Source organism: Sebastes fasciatus, chromosome 12, assembly GCF_043250625.1.
Source record: "Sebastes fasciatus isolate fSebFas1 chromosome 12, fSebFas1.pri, whole genome shotgun sequence".
Classification (NCBI taxonomy): Eukaryota; Metazoa; Chordata; class Actinopteri; order Perciformes; family Sebastidae; genus Sebastes; species Sebastes fasciatus.
In genome coordinates, this window is record NC_133806.1 from 8,659,946 (window position 1) to 8,675,018 (window position 15,073).

At 42.1% G+C, this 15,073-nt stretch overlaps 1 protein-coding gene across 10 annotated transcripts in view; it reads left to right on the top strand.

Moving 5' to 3' along the window:
• cspg5a (chondroitin sulfate proteoglycan 5a) overlaps positions 1–15,073 on the top strand; it is a 60,770-nt gene that overhangs the window by 7,689 nt on the left and 38,008 nt on the right. The gene's annotated exons all lie outside the window — the stretch shown is intronic.

A 15,073-nucleotide genomic window follows, 5' to 3' on the forward strand; every position in this document is an offset into this window, starting at 1 on the left:
GTTATCACATAAAAGCACTGCAGCCAGTCAGAGTGGTCTCCACCTGAGGATCCTCTCAGACAACACCGACTGGTAGTAGGGCGTATTTAGGTCTCTAAAACTACAATATGATGTTCACATGTGCTAACACATAACTGAATTTTGAGAAAGTCAGCAAAAGAAAATGTCAATGAATGCTTGTTTTTATCCACTTCCATTATGCGATTATTAGGAGTTGGTTCATCGAGATAAGCAGTTGGAAAACTAATATACCATTGCAGAAGAAGAGGGTGCAACACGGTGATGTAATTAAAAGAGCGCCAGTCGAACCTCAAACTGTAAAAAGGAGGAAAAGGAAGGTTACATCAGATCTGTGTGGAGCGATGAGGAGACTGTTCTTCGTCTCTTCAGCAGAGCGGAAGCTTCAGTGGACGTTGAAGTCACATGCTTCATATACGTCATTGCTTATTTGCTAAATCTGTTTCCATTGATTAATTCAAGATTTTTTTTTGCATTTTCTGCGTTTCCCCTCAGGTTTTTTTATGCGCAAAGCCAAAAAAATGCAAACAAAGAAAGGTGGATTGAAACGCACCTGGTGTCACTCTTCTGACATATATAAGATTCAGTCAAACGTGCACACTGTACAGCGTCTGTCATCCTAGTGTTCGCAGTGTCTCTCACAGACGGAGCCCGTCGGTGAGAGAAATCACTCTGATTGGCTGCTCAACTTAAACGGATCGGTGCACGAGAAGAGAAATGGAAGTGGGGAAAGCAAGACAATGAGTAAAGTCAAGAGGGCACACACAGACGGATCTTCTCATTCATCATCTTCATCTCATCTGATCATTCCAGTACACAGATATTTTCAAATTTTCAAGTGGTGAGAGAGAGTGGTGTGAAAATGGTCGGCAAACGCCGCTTCGTTTCATGTAAGTAACATAACAACGGCTTGTATATCCGCAGTCCTCCTTCTTCTGGTTTCCCTTTTTGAATGACAAATACAGACTACCGCAAACTGCTGGTCTCACACGGGCGCAGACCGTAGTCTTTGCGGTGTGTTCGAGTGCAACTTTTTTGGCCAAGACAAAGGCGACCTGAGGCAACGCAACACTCGGCCTCCATCGCCGCTATTTCTTTGATGTCGGCTTGGTGTGTCTGGGCCTTTAGCATAAAAATCATCTATATATCTTACAAGATAAAAAAAGTCAGCAGCAGCCTTCTAAAACTCATTAAGCACATTGTAATTCAAGAAGTAAGTGTCCCTTCGTGCCGGTGTTTCTCATCGTCCTTGTCAGCGTCCAGGTGTTTTTCGCTGCCGCTCTGACTCGCAGGTGTGACAGTTGTTGAGGGTGTCATTGTCGCCGTCCTCGGCGGTGGTCGTCCAGAAGTTTTTGCCGCAGGTGGAGAAGGTCATCGCCGAAGTTTCATGAGCGGCCTGACAGTGAAGGGCTCCTTCTGTCCTTCCTGCTCAAAGACGAAACAATTAGTGTACAGTAGTGTGTGTTTTTTTTTTAGCAGTGCTGAGTTGGCGTTGTTCTCAAACTCTGGGTGCCCTTGAACAGTAATTTACATGTTTGTGTGCGTGTTCATGTAGGCGGTATGTGAGAGAGACATGGTGAGAAAAAGATGGAAGATGCAATAAAAGCATATATTTCTGTTTGTGCGTAGGCTTGCACCTGTCTCTCTCTGTGTGTGTGCTACAGTACGGCTGCTTTAGACTTGTCTCTGAATCAGTGTGTCCTTGGTAAAGCAAGTCATTGAGTTCATAATCGTGCACGAGCTCCCCTCTCCTCTCCGGCTGGCGGTGCACGTTCCACGTTCCACGTTCCACGTTCCACGTTCCACGTTCCTCCCCAGCCCTCTTCTTCTGCTGCAGACTGTCATATTAACATTCAGACCGCCCATCACATGCTTATGCGCACATACACACACACACACACACACACCTCTCATGGCACCAAACCAGGTTCAGCAGAAAGAAATTAGAGAAGAGGATTTATTTGGTTTGTGTGTTTGATGTTTTCTCTTGTGGGATGCGTTTGCTTCAAAGATTATGTTCAGATTTGCACAATAGAGCGAAATCGACTACAAAAAAAAGAGTTAGAGCTATAATGATTCGTCGATTGATCAGTCGATCGAGAGAAATGCTTCTCAGATGTGAATATTTTGTGGTTTACTTTTAGTCTTCTATGATAGTAAACTCAATGTCTTTGGGTTTTGACCGTTGGTCGTAGGAACGAGTCATTTCAGAAAGTCAACTTGGGCTTTTGGAAATTGTGATGGGCATTTTTTCATTTGTTTTTTGACATATACTAACTGATTAATCGAGAAAAACTTTGACACCTGAGACCTTTTTCTCATCTATTTCAAGCAATTTATGTGTGAATAACCAAGTGCAACACTATGAAGGTCTCCCAGGGAAGACTGTCCGAAAGTGTTTGACATTGCCACCATATTTAAAACAAATATTGTATGTCAAGTCCGTTCAGGACAGCTATAAACACTTTTGCTGTCCGACAACCCGTCGAATGATCTTTTACTAACCAACCCGTTACCATAGCGATGTCAGGTCAGTAAACGTTCAGTAAAGAGTCATTGTAACCATTTTGAGAAGCACAGACAAACGATGTCGTCCTACTGATTAGAAAACATTCTGGATCACAATTACAAACCAGTGCGGTGTTTACACTTGTGTTTTCAATGAAACTTTTATGATCGGATGCGCCAGATTGTGTCCACACGTGTGTACGCACTTGACCCCTCAATGCGACCTGCCTGATTGGAGATATTTTGTGGTCAAAGGAGCGGCTGTAAAACGGTGGATAAACACATTTAATTTCCTATAAATTCTTCATAATAAATGCCTCCCGTTATTTTTACTGCTTACTCCTTCTCCATTTTTGAGGCAGTAAAATCAGGAAATGTTGGGTGTTCATCAGCAGCAACTGAACACGAGTCAGACAGCGGGTCACAGCTGTGCTCCAGAGGAACTCCAGTGTGGGGGGGGGGGGATGATGCAAGATGATATACGTCTGATATATTGTCCGGATTGCGCCCACATGCTGTCCACACCTCACTGGGAACCGAACTCAATGCGAGCCAGGCCACCTCGGCATGTGGTCTGGCTGATCGGATCCCATTGCGAGCAAGATCCGATCTCGAAGTGTACAGACTTGACCGTCCTGGCATGATCGGATGACAAAAGTGTAACCACAGCCAATGTATCTTTCATTTAAGTTGGAGGAAGACTTGTATATGAGGCATATTGTTTATAGTCATTTTTACAATTTTACATTTTTACCAATTTTCACTGAAAGATTTTTTTAAAAGGAGCATATTTATTCAAACAATTTTCACCCAGATTTCATGTCTCCACACATCCAAAGGCTGTCAGCTGTTTGCTGCAAGAAGATGCTGACCTCCACCATTTATGTTATAGTAAAGTCCTCTTGAGATTAACACGGCCGATTATTATGCATGAGTCCCCTTGAATGGTTGGGTTGGGGATAGTATTTTCAAAAAACTATTTATCTCGGATTCAAGTATTTTTTTCCATCCAATTGTTACCCGTTCGTGTTCAAAATAAACGCCGATCATTTTAAAATAGAAACGGAAAATAATGAGCGCGACGTGTAGCCTACTGTAGATGTCAGACTAACTACTTAAAAATCAGTTAAGAGTGGGAGATGGGAAGATGGGAAGAGAGAGTGTGTGTGGGTGTGTTTTCACAGCCATACATACATGCTTATGCACTTAAATTTTAATTGACTGACCGTTCAAAATCAGGTCACAGGGGAGGAAAAAAACAGGCTGTGTAGATGCGTGGATGCACACATGCAGTATGCATGCACTTAACATACACACACGCACACACATTCACAAAGCTGATCAGTGTGGCCTCATACACGTGCATGCATGCACACGTGTCCACAGGAATTGCACAGTATCACATTTTTCAACCTCATAAAAGCACAGTTCTTCAAAGATAACCACATTATTATTAGGTGTGTGCGTCTGTGTGTGCGCGAGTGTGTGCGGATGCAGATCTTGTCGGGTTTTGCAGCGCCGCATCGGCTCTAGCGAGGCCAAGGCGGAGAGCGTTTCCATGGCAACACATCCTTCCTCCATCCCACCACCTGTGGAGTCAGAAAATGAAAGGATTTATGTGATGGAAGGAGACAACAGAGAGAGAGGAGGGGAGAAACAGAGACAGAAAATGCTCGGAGAAAAAAAGAGAAGATGACGATTGAAAGGATTTATTTGACGAGGAGAGAGAGATAAAATGAACTAAATTTATGAGATAAGAAGGGGGAGATGAAGAGGAGGTGAGATGAGATGACAAGACAGGGAGAACAAGAAAGAAAGAAAAGATGAATGAAAGAAGGAGAGATTTAGGAGGAGTGAGAGCGGCTGGTGTAAAATCGATGGAGAGGTTTTCAATTAGAGCTGAATGAAGATCTGTGCATTTCCTCTTTATATCGATGTTAATGAGCAGCGTTGAGTAAAGATAAAAAAGCCTCATGTCTTATTCATTAGTGAGTGAGTGTGGGAACGAGAAAAGAGCGTGTGTGTGTGTGTGTGTGTGTGTGTGTGTGTGTGTGTGTGTGTGGTTCTCTTGAGGTTCAGATATTTGAAGCTAAAATCAATGAGAATGACTTGAAGAGGCTCTCTCTCGCTCTGCTTCATCTCCGTTCACTCAGCTTCGCCGGTCCGCACAGAACGGCCATTTTCATAAACGTTAATTAAATCATCCCTCCTGTGTGTTTTAATATCCCCACACTGCAAGAAATACAGGAAACTGTCACACTCAAGTCAGTAGTTCAGTTTAATAAGCAGAGAAGGCTGAACCAACACTAATCGTTGATGCCTAGTCTCCAGATCAAATGTTTCTATCACATTATATGAATGTGTTCATTTGCAAATATTTGAGTGAATATTGACGATTCTTTATTCAACTGATTTGGTTTATTAATTTGCACAAATAAGAAAACTGTTACTAATACCTACTAAAAATAGATTATAGTGAAAAAGCATCTCACCCAGAAAGAAATAAAACAGTAATTTTTAAATGAGATTTTATCAATAATGAAAGTGACATTACTAAAGTTAGCTGTTGCCAACTAAAGGACGGGGAATGCTTGAAAGTATCTAGTTCGTACACTGTGTCATCTTGCCGTATTTAAAGGCAAAAAGGTTTATATCTGATCTGAATGGCCACAGTTCAAGGCAGGGTGAAAAGTCCATCTTATACCCTTTTCCCACCAAAATTAGTGCGTATATGCAGGTTTTTTAAACACAGGAAAACCCGCTAGAAATCAAAACCTTCTCACTCTCAACTCGTCAAATACCGCCACTTGGTCAGTTCCCCTCGGCATGGGAGACCGACACACGGGGTACCCCTATTGCATTACTTTTGGATGGACCAGGGACGGCTCGTTACATGCATAGTGTCCTCTCAAAAATACACTTCCGTTCACTTCCTTCACAGGAAGTTAGGTTGAGGCAACACAACCACTTAGTTAGGGTTAGGAAACGGTCATGGTTGACGTTAACTTCACTGACTAGCGACTCACGTCACTGATGATATGTGACTCACGAGACTGACGATACGAATAAGTCACGTGGCTATAGACTGACTTGACAAAATAAGTCGACATTACTTTTAGTTTCACACGGGACACAAACAGCGGCCTCCTGGTTGAAAGTCTTGTGTTTGTTTAACCGATCTATCTTCTCCTCCCACCCACCCTATTTGGACTTTCTCACTCTACATCAGTTGCACTGAGCGTTTAATAATGAAAAGGTTGGGTTTACATTGGAGTTAGTTTAAATCCTGATGCATCTCATACAGATGCTCGATGCGTCAGGATCAGACGCCGACGGGCACTGACCACACAAACGTCGGTATTTGAAGAGTTGGGAGTGAGAACAGGTCGTTTAAATAGTGGAAATTGCATATTTGAATACTTAGTAGATCATGTGAGATATGACGCCATATTGAAATGAGATTTTACCCGTAATGTAATCAGTGAAATTAAAACACATTTATGGAGATTTCACCGCCGCGTCGTACAAAATAGAACCTCCATATTGTTTCTACGGGAAGCTTTTGTTTGTTTGCCATTCAGTGTCCAACCTTTCCCCATCTCTTTCCAGTCTGGGTCAGCAAATTGGCTGGCGGGCCCTAACTGTCACGACCAATCAGGTTCCTCTTTACAGTCTGTCACAGCCAATCAGGGTACCCCGGGTCTGTGGGTCGCTTTAGTGGCTTCCCCTCTCCAAGCTGATCTGGGGTGAACAAAAGGCTAGGCCTGAGGGTCGGCGGCTCGCCAGGGAAGGCTAACAAGCCTTGGCCTTGAGGCATCATCACCCCCAAACAATCAGTCTGACTCTTACGTTCCCACCCCTCCCCCCGTTTAAGGTCCAGGGGATGGAGGGAGTAACAATACATTTTAACCCCAAGAATGAGAGAGACTGACAAACGGATTGTGTGCAAAACAATTATACAATTTATTAACAAAAAATGAAAAGTGTACAAACACCTACTTAAAACTACTGCTCCACAGAGGCAGCGAACAATCAGGGAGGCACCTGAGGAGACAGAGGAGAGGGCACAAAAACACAGCACGGCACGTAACACCGACACACACACCCACACACAAGAAGACAAGAAGACAAGCCAAACTCTTCTCATTATGACCATCCACACCCTTCAACAGAGGAGCTGGAAGCCACCCCAATTACCAGTGGGTTATACTGGCAAAGAGACAACACACACACACACACACACACACACACACACACACGCAAATATAAACAAACACACAGACATGCAGTTTGAGGAATCTCCTTATGTAAGACTGTTTGATTATCTCATGTTGAGTGGGAGGGAAACAAACAAAGACTCTTTTATTCCTTTAGTTTTGTCTCATTTGGGCCTCAGTCTGTCCTCAGTCTGTCCTGGACCCAGACTGAGACTGAAATCCTGAACCAACCTATCCTGATTCAACCCGACCCCGACCCGCCAGCTGGTGTCTAGTCTGCCAGGTCTGTGGCTCAAATAGGGTCAAAGACTCTGGTCAATGTTGGTTTAAACAATCTGTTTTACGGACTCATTTATTGAGTCCTAGATTGTTATTTTGTTTAAAATAGTCAAAGAAGCTACCACAAAGTTGAGCTCTGCTGGACTCGACTCACTTTTTGGTACCTGTACTTTTCTCGATGCTGTATTATTAATGTATATTCATTTTCCTATTTTTTCTGATCCTTTTATCTTATCTCCAACACTGTAGTGTGTCGGTAACCAGCAGAAATCTCTCTTCAGAACAGGCTTTTTATGAATTAAAGTGTGTGAGTTTCACAACACATGGGACCTTGAATTCATTTAAAACCCCGCTGTACAGTATAATTTCACAGACACAAGGGCTTCAATGAGATAGGGCATTTGTTTACTTTGTGTACTACTTAAAATTATCTGAATTAAAAAAACACAACTGAATTTCCAATCATCTTAAACCGTCTTAAACTTGTGATTCATCTCCTCTTATATATAATATTATTATTGTACAGAACCTAAAGAAATATATGAACATTTTTCAGATGCATTAATACGTTAGTTGGCACGACTCGTGGCACCTTTAATAAATTTGACAAACAATAATTGACAGACGGACATCACTTCATTCTGTATGGGCTGTATATTTTCTACCATAACTATAGAGCATCAAATCGATCTGTTGTGTACCGGTGTGATGCAGAATTTACTTTCTCGAGCTGCCACAGAGCCGCCACGCTGCTCCTAAACCAGCTGTCTGTCAGAATGTTCCTTCTCGTTAATCCAATTAGGCTAACGAGGCAGTGAAAGGGAGACAACCCCACTTAATTGGAGCTCCATCCAGAGATGCATAGTGAGGCTTCTGGCACACTGACATCACTGTGGTCTCCTCCAGCAGACCACCTGAGTTCTGATGAGTGTGAATGTGTGTACGTACATGGTACTGTATGTGTGGGAAGTTTGTTTTACAAGACATGTCAGGGCAGTGAGAGACTGAGGACCTCTTTAGCTCATAATATGTATTTTACAGATCTTACTTTTTATTTGCTCCTGGTTAATGGTGGTGGGAATATGGATTCACTGTTGTTGTGATGGGTTTAGTTTCCTTGACTAGACTAATAAGTTTACAGACAGGTTAGCAGCTCTGTGAGGCTGTACTACTGAATGCGGTAACACTTCATTTTACAGGTCCGCAAATGCCATAATAATTAGGTGATAATTAGCAAGTAACCTTTTTGAAATTTCTTTGGAATTACTACCTTTTTTTGGTATCTACTTTACTTACTTACTGGTTTTTTTTACACGGTACTGCTACATTTACTTTAGTAAAGATCTGAATACTTCTTCCACTACTGTGAATATGCATGTAAACATAGTGTAGTACACTCAGCAGTTCAGCTTGAGGATATGGTGTTAAAGATTTTGAACATGCAGACTCCTCCTGCAGATTGAGAAGCCTGTGTTGACGTCTGCAAGCCAAATTTTGGATGCTTGCATTAAACCAGTCATGCGTTGGCCTTTAGCAAATGTTGCCTCTTGTACCAGGAGCATCATACTGTAATATAACCCGGCTGAAGCGGCGTGAGATTTGAGGCCACTGATAGTAGACAGTACACAGAGGATTGAAGATCTCTTTAGTGTTCCCCCTCAGGTCCAGACAGACTGGCAGAGTGGGAGTAAGTGTCCAAAAGTCTTTCATGGATCATGAAAGCGTCTCCCTTCCTCTCTGTCACTCTTTGTCACCGTCTCTCTCCGTCCCTCACTTTATCACATCCTCTCTCAGTTTTTCTCTCTGGCTTTTCTTCTCTCTGTCACAATGTGTCACTTCTCCCTGTTCCCTCGTTACCATCTCTCCTCATCACCCCCTGTCATTCGCTCTGGTTGTGCAGCAGCCATTACTGTCACTTTTCCAGTCTGTGCAGTTTGTATTCATCAGGCTTGTTTGCAGCAGCAGCAGGAGGAGGAGGTAGTTGTGTTGCGCTCATCCGGACAAACTGTCACCTAATGAGTGTATTGCTGTCAGGTGTGAGGGTGTGTGTGTGTGTGTGTGTGTGTCGTCGTGAAAACACAAGACGAAGGCGAGTGTTACGTGCCTAAGAGAGAGGCGGACGTTCACGGTCTGAAATCTTGATTTCCTGGTGAGCATCAAGCATTCAGTGTGTAAAATGCTTATGTGTAGTTATAGTAAAGCCTGTGTGTGTGTGTGTGTGTGTGTGTGTGAGCGTGGTTTTGGCACATCATCCTTAGGCTGCTCAGTAGATGTGTTAAACAGCAGTGGATTGTGGGACTGCCGGAAGGATTAGCCCGAGAATGACCCCGGCTTCAAAGACGCAGCTCGTTGTTGCTGCAACAGAAAACCAAACTCTTCCACCTGTCAAGCGCCTCGTGGCTAAAGTGACAGCCTCACGCCTAACGATGACAGGAAGGTTTTCATGAAACCATAACATGCATGCATTCATAAGGAATCTCTACTGATCTAGTGTTTATTCAGGAAATATTACAGGCACACTGACACAATGCAACTATATGATCCTCTTCACTGGGAAGAGGAGCAGCCATTGGTAGGGAATAACATGCAGACCGCAGCAGAAGTATTTTGTTTTATACAATGAGTTATCGCACTGAAACGCAGAATTCATTTCTTTAAAATGGAAAATAGAAGCTGAGCCAATATCTCCTGTATGAGTATTACACAGACCATAATGCTTCTATGGTGCTAAATCTTGAGTTTCTGGTAAGGCTGCACAATTAATCGAAATTTGATTGAAATCTACTGCAGTTTTCAAACTGCAAGAAGCACAATATTTGTTGAAGGTGAAATGTGTGTATACAAATGAAACATCTTTGTTACAGATCCCTGCAAAAATCACAGCATACTTATGTAAGGGATAATGTACAGCTAGTGGGTCATTGTTGTGAAAGAAAACCCGACAGGGCGATGCCGCACCCGACGCGAAGCAGAGGGGTCTCTCATCGCCCTGAAGGGGTTTCTTTCACAACAATGACCTGCTAGCTGTACATTATCCCGCTTATTACATGGCTACTTACTGAAGAAATCAATAATTTGATACAAATACGGTCCGCCAGAGTCCAATATCAGTACTGCGCCCATAGCAACGGTCTGCTGTAAAGAAATAACAGACCCCAGAACCGTGATTAACCAATCAGAATCTAACTAAAAAAGGCAAATTGTGTTAATGCATTAAAGAAATTAGTGGCGTTAAAACAAATTTGCATTAACGCGTTATTATCACTTTAACTTTGACAGGCCTAATTTCAATGTTAGTGTTTTAACTGCTTGTGGTGCTTTTGCCGTTACGAAAGTACTTTCTCAATTACGTTTAGACAACGAAATTACTTGGTTTGGTTTAGTAAAAGATCGTGTTTTGGGTTAAAATAAGTACGTAACCTTTGGTTAAGTAACTTTTGGTTAAGTTGTACTTTTGGTTTCAACTTATGGACACAAACACCGTCCTGTGTTTGATCCACCCACCCCCACCTCCTCCCTATGTGGACATATGTAGACTTTGATTCAACATATTTGTGATACGTCAAATACAAATATAATCCAAGAGAAAATATGTTCCCTCAAAACGTAATTGACAATGCAGTTTTGTTGTATGGGAACGCCATTTTTAGGAGACCAGGCTGGTGCTAAGCGTATATTAGGAGTTTTTTCTTGTTTTATTGGGCTGGTTGAGAATTCTGTTAAACCCATTAAGACATTGTATATATTGGGCTATACAAGTAAAGTTGAGTTTATTTGGCATCAGTGATTAAAGGTCAGGTATGTGATCTATGGGCCATCTTCACTAACTGGTTTCCTGATTGTTCTGCTGCAGTTTAATAAGTGATGAAGTCATTAGCTGCCTGACTCGTTACTATTTGAGGGTGTGTACCTTGTTTGCTCTCAAATCAGACATCACGTCATGTAAGACATAACACTTTGGTGGAAGTCATAATAAATGATAAACTACTGCCTGTGTAAATGGAGCCTCACTGAGAGTTGCAGAGACATTAAGAGATGGACAGATTAAAATCTCAGAGGGTCGGGATCAGAGCTTATCTTCCGTCAGCAAAGATCCTCACAGATATCCTCACATATGCCATTTGGTGGAGGCTGTTTACCAAAGCTCCTTATTCGACCACAAGTACACTCATTTACTCACCGTGGGTGATCAGGGTGGCGGTTGACCCCCAACCCAGAAGACATGTTGTCTGAAACAAAATGTATAAATTGAATGTCAACCCTTTTCATGAGCGTAGATGACATTGATGAGGCAATTGACTGCATATAAAATGATGGTGTTAATTAATCATTTTATTATTAAAGATAAGTTGATAAGATTTCTCTGCTGATTAATGCAGTCACCTTTTTACTAAATGCCTCCTGGGATATGCAGTAGTAGTGTCAACCGAGGCCTGATATGGAGCCACTTTCTGGTTGGCGATGCACTGGCCCGACCTGGTTTCACTCCCACGGCGTCAAATACCGACTTTGGTCATCATGGCGTCTCATACCAACGCATCGAGGCACACTTCTCAAACTTCACAAACAACTCCAATGTAAGCCCATCCGTGTCATTATTAGACGCTGAGAACAACTGACGTAGTATAAAGAACGAGGAAGTCCGCTGACGGCAGGAGGTCGGGGAGGTGGATGGGTCAAACAAGCACAGGGCTTTCACTCAGGGGACCAGCGTTCGTGTTACATTAGGTCAAGTGACTTTACGTCACTGAGTCACATGAGTAGCCTGTATATCAGAAGTGGACGTAGTCACCGTGACGTCACCCATTGGTTTGTGGACTGCAGTTTTGAAGCCTCAAGTTCGGCGTTTTGGTTGTCGCCATCTTGGTTTTTGCAACCACAAGTGACACGAGAGGGTGGAGCTAAGTAAAACCAAACCAAACACTGAATAAGAAATTTTAGACGACCAAAAAGGTTACAGTTAACTTTCATGAACTGAAAACACACAAAGGGTTAAAGTTCTAAGACGAAAAACATGGACATCTCCCAGACCAGACAACGTTGTGGATCAAGACTACTTTGAGCTCAGCGTTCAGGACCTTTACTTGAACATTATCAGCAGTTGCATGTTCCATGCGTGACTCGTTACACTTCGGCCCCACGCCGAGCCTGACCCAGAAATATATTGAGCCCGCCCCATGACATCCTCCACACGTCACACGACAAGCTGATTACATTACACCACAGTAGCGACCTGTCAATCACAAGGTAGCCAGGCCCTAAAGCATACCCTGCTTTATGGTCTATTTGACTCTAAATGGGACCATCATTTTCTAAATGAACATCATGCTGTATTGAAGAAGACTTGAAAGTATTGATTGAGACCATTACATCTGTAACTCAAGTTACGTAACACATACTAGTACTTATTTTAACCCACACCATGATGTTTTTTATAACCTTAACCAAGCCTAATCGAGCTGTGTTTCACAATGTTAACCACGTGTTACAATGTTAACCACGCGTGAACCCTCCGCATCAATATACTATGCCGGGGGCTGCTGCCCAAGCGGGTAAAATATGACAAGTAGGGATGAGATCACGTTGACAATGCAGTCATGGAGTTGTTTCAGCATAAAGTACACTCACTGTGTTTGGGACAATGAAACAACCCAATGCAGCAGTTTCTTATGTGGATTTCTGTTAGTGCGATAATCGGGCTGAATTGTCATTCAGTCTTACGTCGTTTATTTTGCTCTAGCCAATCAGTGGTGACCGGCGTATCCGTCCCTTCAACATCAATGTCAGTCTACACTGAAATTGCAGTAGTGGTTGCTAGGTGCAACTAAACGTTTGTCATGTCGGTCAAATAAATATTTCAATTTAAGAGTTGTTATTTCTGTAAATGAACTTATAACAACCTCTATAGCCGTATCGATCTCATCCAAGCTTGTCGCCATGTTTATATCCATTTTTCTGTGCTCTCCAAAACCCCAAAACCAATAGTGACAGTGACAGTTTGAGCCAAGTGGGCGAGGTTTGCCCTCCAACAAACAACACAGGCTAACAAACACATATTTCTCTTGGCTGGTAGTGGCTGAATCCAAATGGAACAAGGTACTGTAGTGTTTCTGCCATCACAAAGTGAAATTACAGTTTACCACCACTACCTACTGCTCGATTATCAGCAGATAGAGCTTTAACGTCATACCTGCTGCTTCATATACCGCCTTCAGTCCTGCCAACTGGGGTGCAGCTATTGAAAACAACACCAGGCCTGTTGATTGCTGAAAAAATGTAGGAGATTCAGCCATTCAGAAGTCTGGAACCGGGCCAGATATCTGTGGCATAACGGTATATAGTAGCTGGCTTTGGGTACACAGACTTGTTAGCAGGATAGATACAGTTTTAGTCTGTTAAGAGAAACTTTTGATGATGATAAAAAGAAAAAAACTCAACAAATTGTTTGTTTAATTTGTAGATAAAAACAACATTAGTGTTATTGTAAAGTTTATTTCAGCTCAGGCTTGTCTCCTTCAGAAAAAAACAGTTTTCATGATGAACAGTCTCTTCTTCATCTTCACATATTTAAAGCTTTCTTACAATTATCGGGACGCTGTCTTGTCTGCGTCTCCTCATGATCATCACCTCCCCCCCTGCAGGGCACCCCCGACATCTCCCAAATCCCTCCTTCTCAAACCCCATAATCCGTAATCCCGGCTCCTCGCCATTCAAGTACATTAGTGTATTATTCCTTTAATCCAAAGGGGGAGCAACCGTAAAGCAGCTCTTTGCATGAGTCAACGATCCGCCCTCGGATGAAGTAATCGACCAGAGGATAAGTATACGGCCAATCACGTCTCGTTTTAATTTGTTTCACCCATCGGGTTCAGTGCCAGACTCCTTGAGCCCAATTTGTCCGTCACATAATGCAGAAAGACGTCAGTTTGTGATGTCATTGTGTGGCAATGGACCACTGGTGTGTCTTTGGAAATAGTGACCTAAACAAGTTGGTGATTGTATGTGTATGTTTGTATTTAAAGATCCTTTTTGGGGGATAAATTTGCATTCAATATATACCACTGAGATTAAATGAGATGTCTTTACTTCTGGGAACTGACAGCAAGCCTTACAGAAGATGCTGTTTTCACCACTCTGTCCCCAACCAGTTTATTTTCAACCCCTCGATTGTTGAATTTTTCATAGTAATGGTTGCTGCATCTTCTGATGTCATGGTGCGTTGTCTAGGATCAGCATTTTTTTCTACTGCTGGCTGCGCAGAGGGACATTTTTCGACAGTTAAAGCTGTGTACATGTTTCCTGAGCAGTTTGATTTGTCATACACATGTTTTAGATTCAGTGTCACATACACTTTCCAAGGATATCATTATCTCCGATATCCATTGGGAAAAAAATTCCATAAAATCACAAGAAGAGAGAAATCATACATATATTGACAGGCAAATTGACATTACAGAACAAAATCACCTTGAGATTATACATATACGTACGAAAATCAAATGTAGGCCTACATCTAAACCATCAAGTACAGAAATCCCTATTAAGATAGTCAATAACTGATGTCCATCTTCTTAGAAAAATAGGCATTATTAGTTGTAGCTGGGCAGTCATGAGTTCCAGCATGTAAACATGTTTGACTTTTTGTAACCATTGAACATCGTGGGAGGGTTAGGCTTCATTCAATTAATAGTAATTATTTTTCTTGCAACCATCAACAAAATATGTAATATATAACAATCCAAACAAAAGCAGGTCCAGGGGAATGTCCCAAAGTTTCTCTATTTCTTCATTGATGTTCTAGCATCACGTTTTTAAAATGTTCTTCAGTACTGAAGTAATCCAGTGATAGTTTTCTGTACATCCATGGGTACTTTGCAAAAAGGAGCTGTTAATAGCTAATTCGAAATACATGCAATGGCAAATGATACTTCCTGTTGTTACCTCCAAATTATGGGAAATGTAGTTTCAAAACTTAGAGCATGATTATCCGCCAAATAGATGTAAGACAAAGAATAATAACTTGTTCATCTGTGGTGTCCAATTGAGGACAA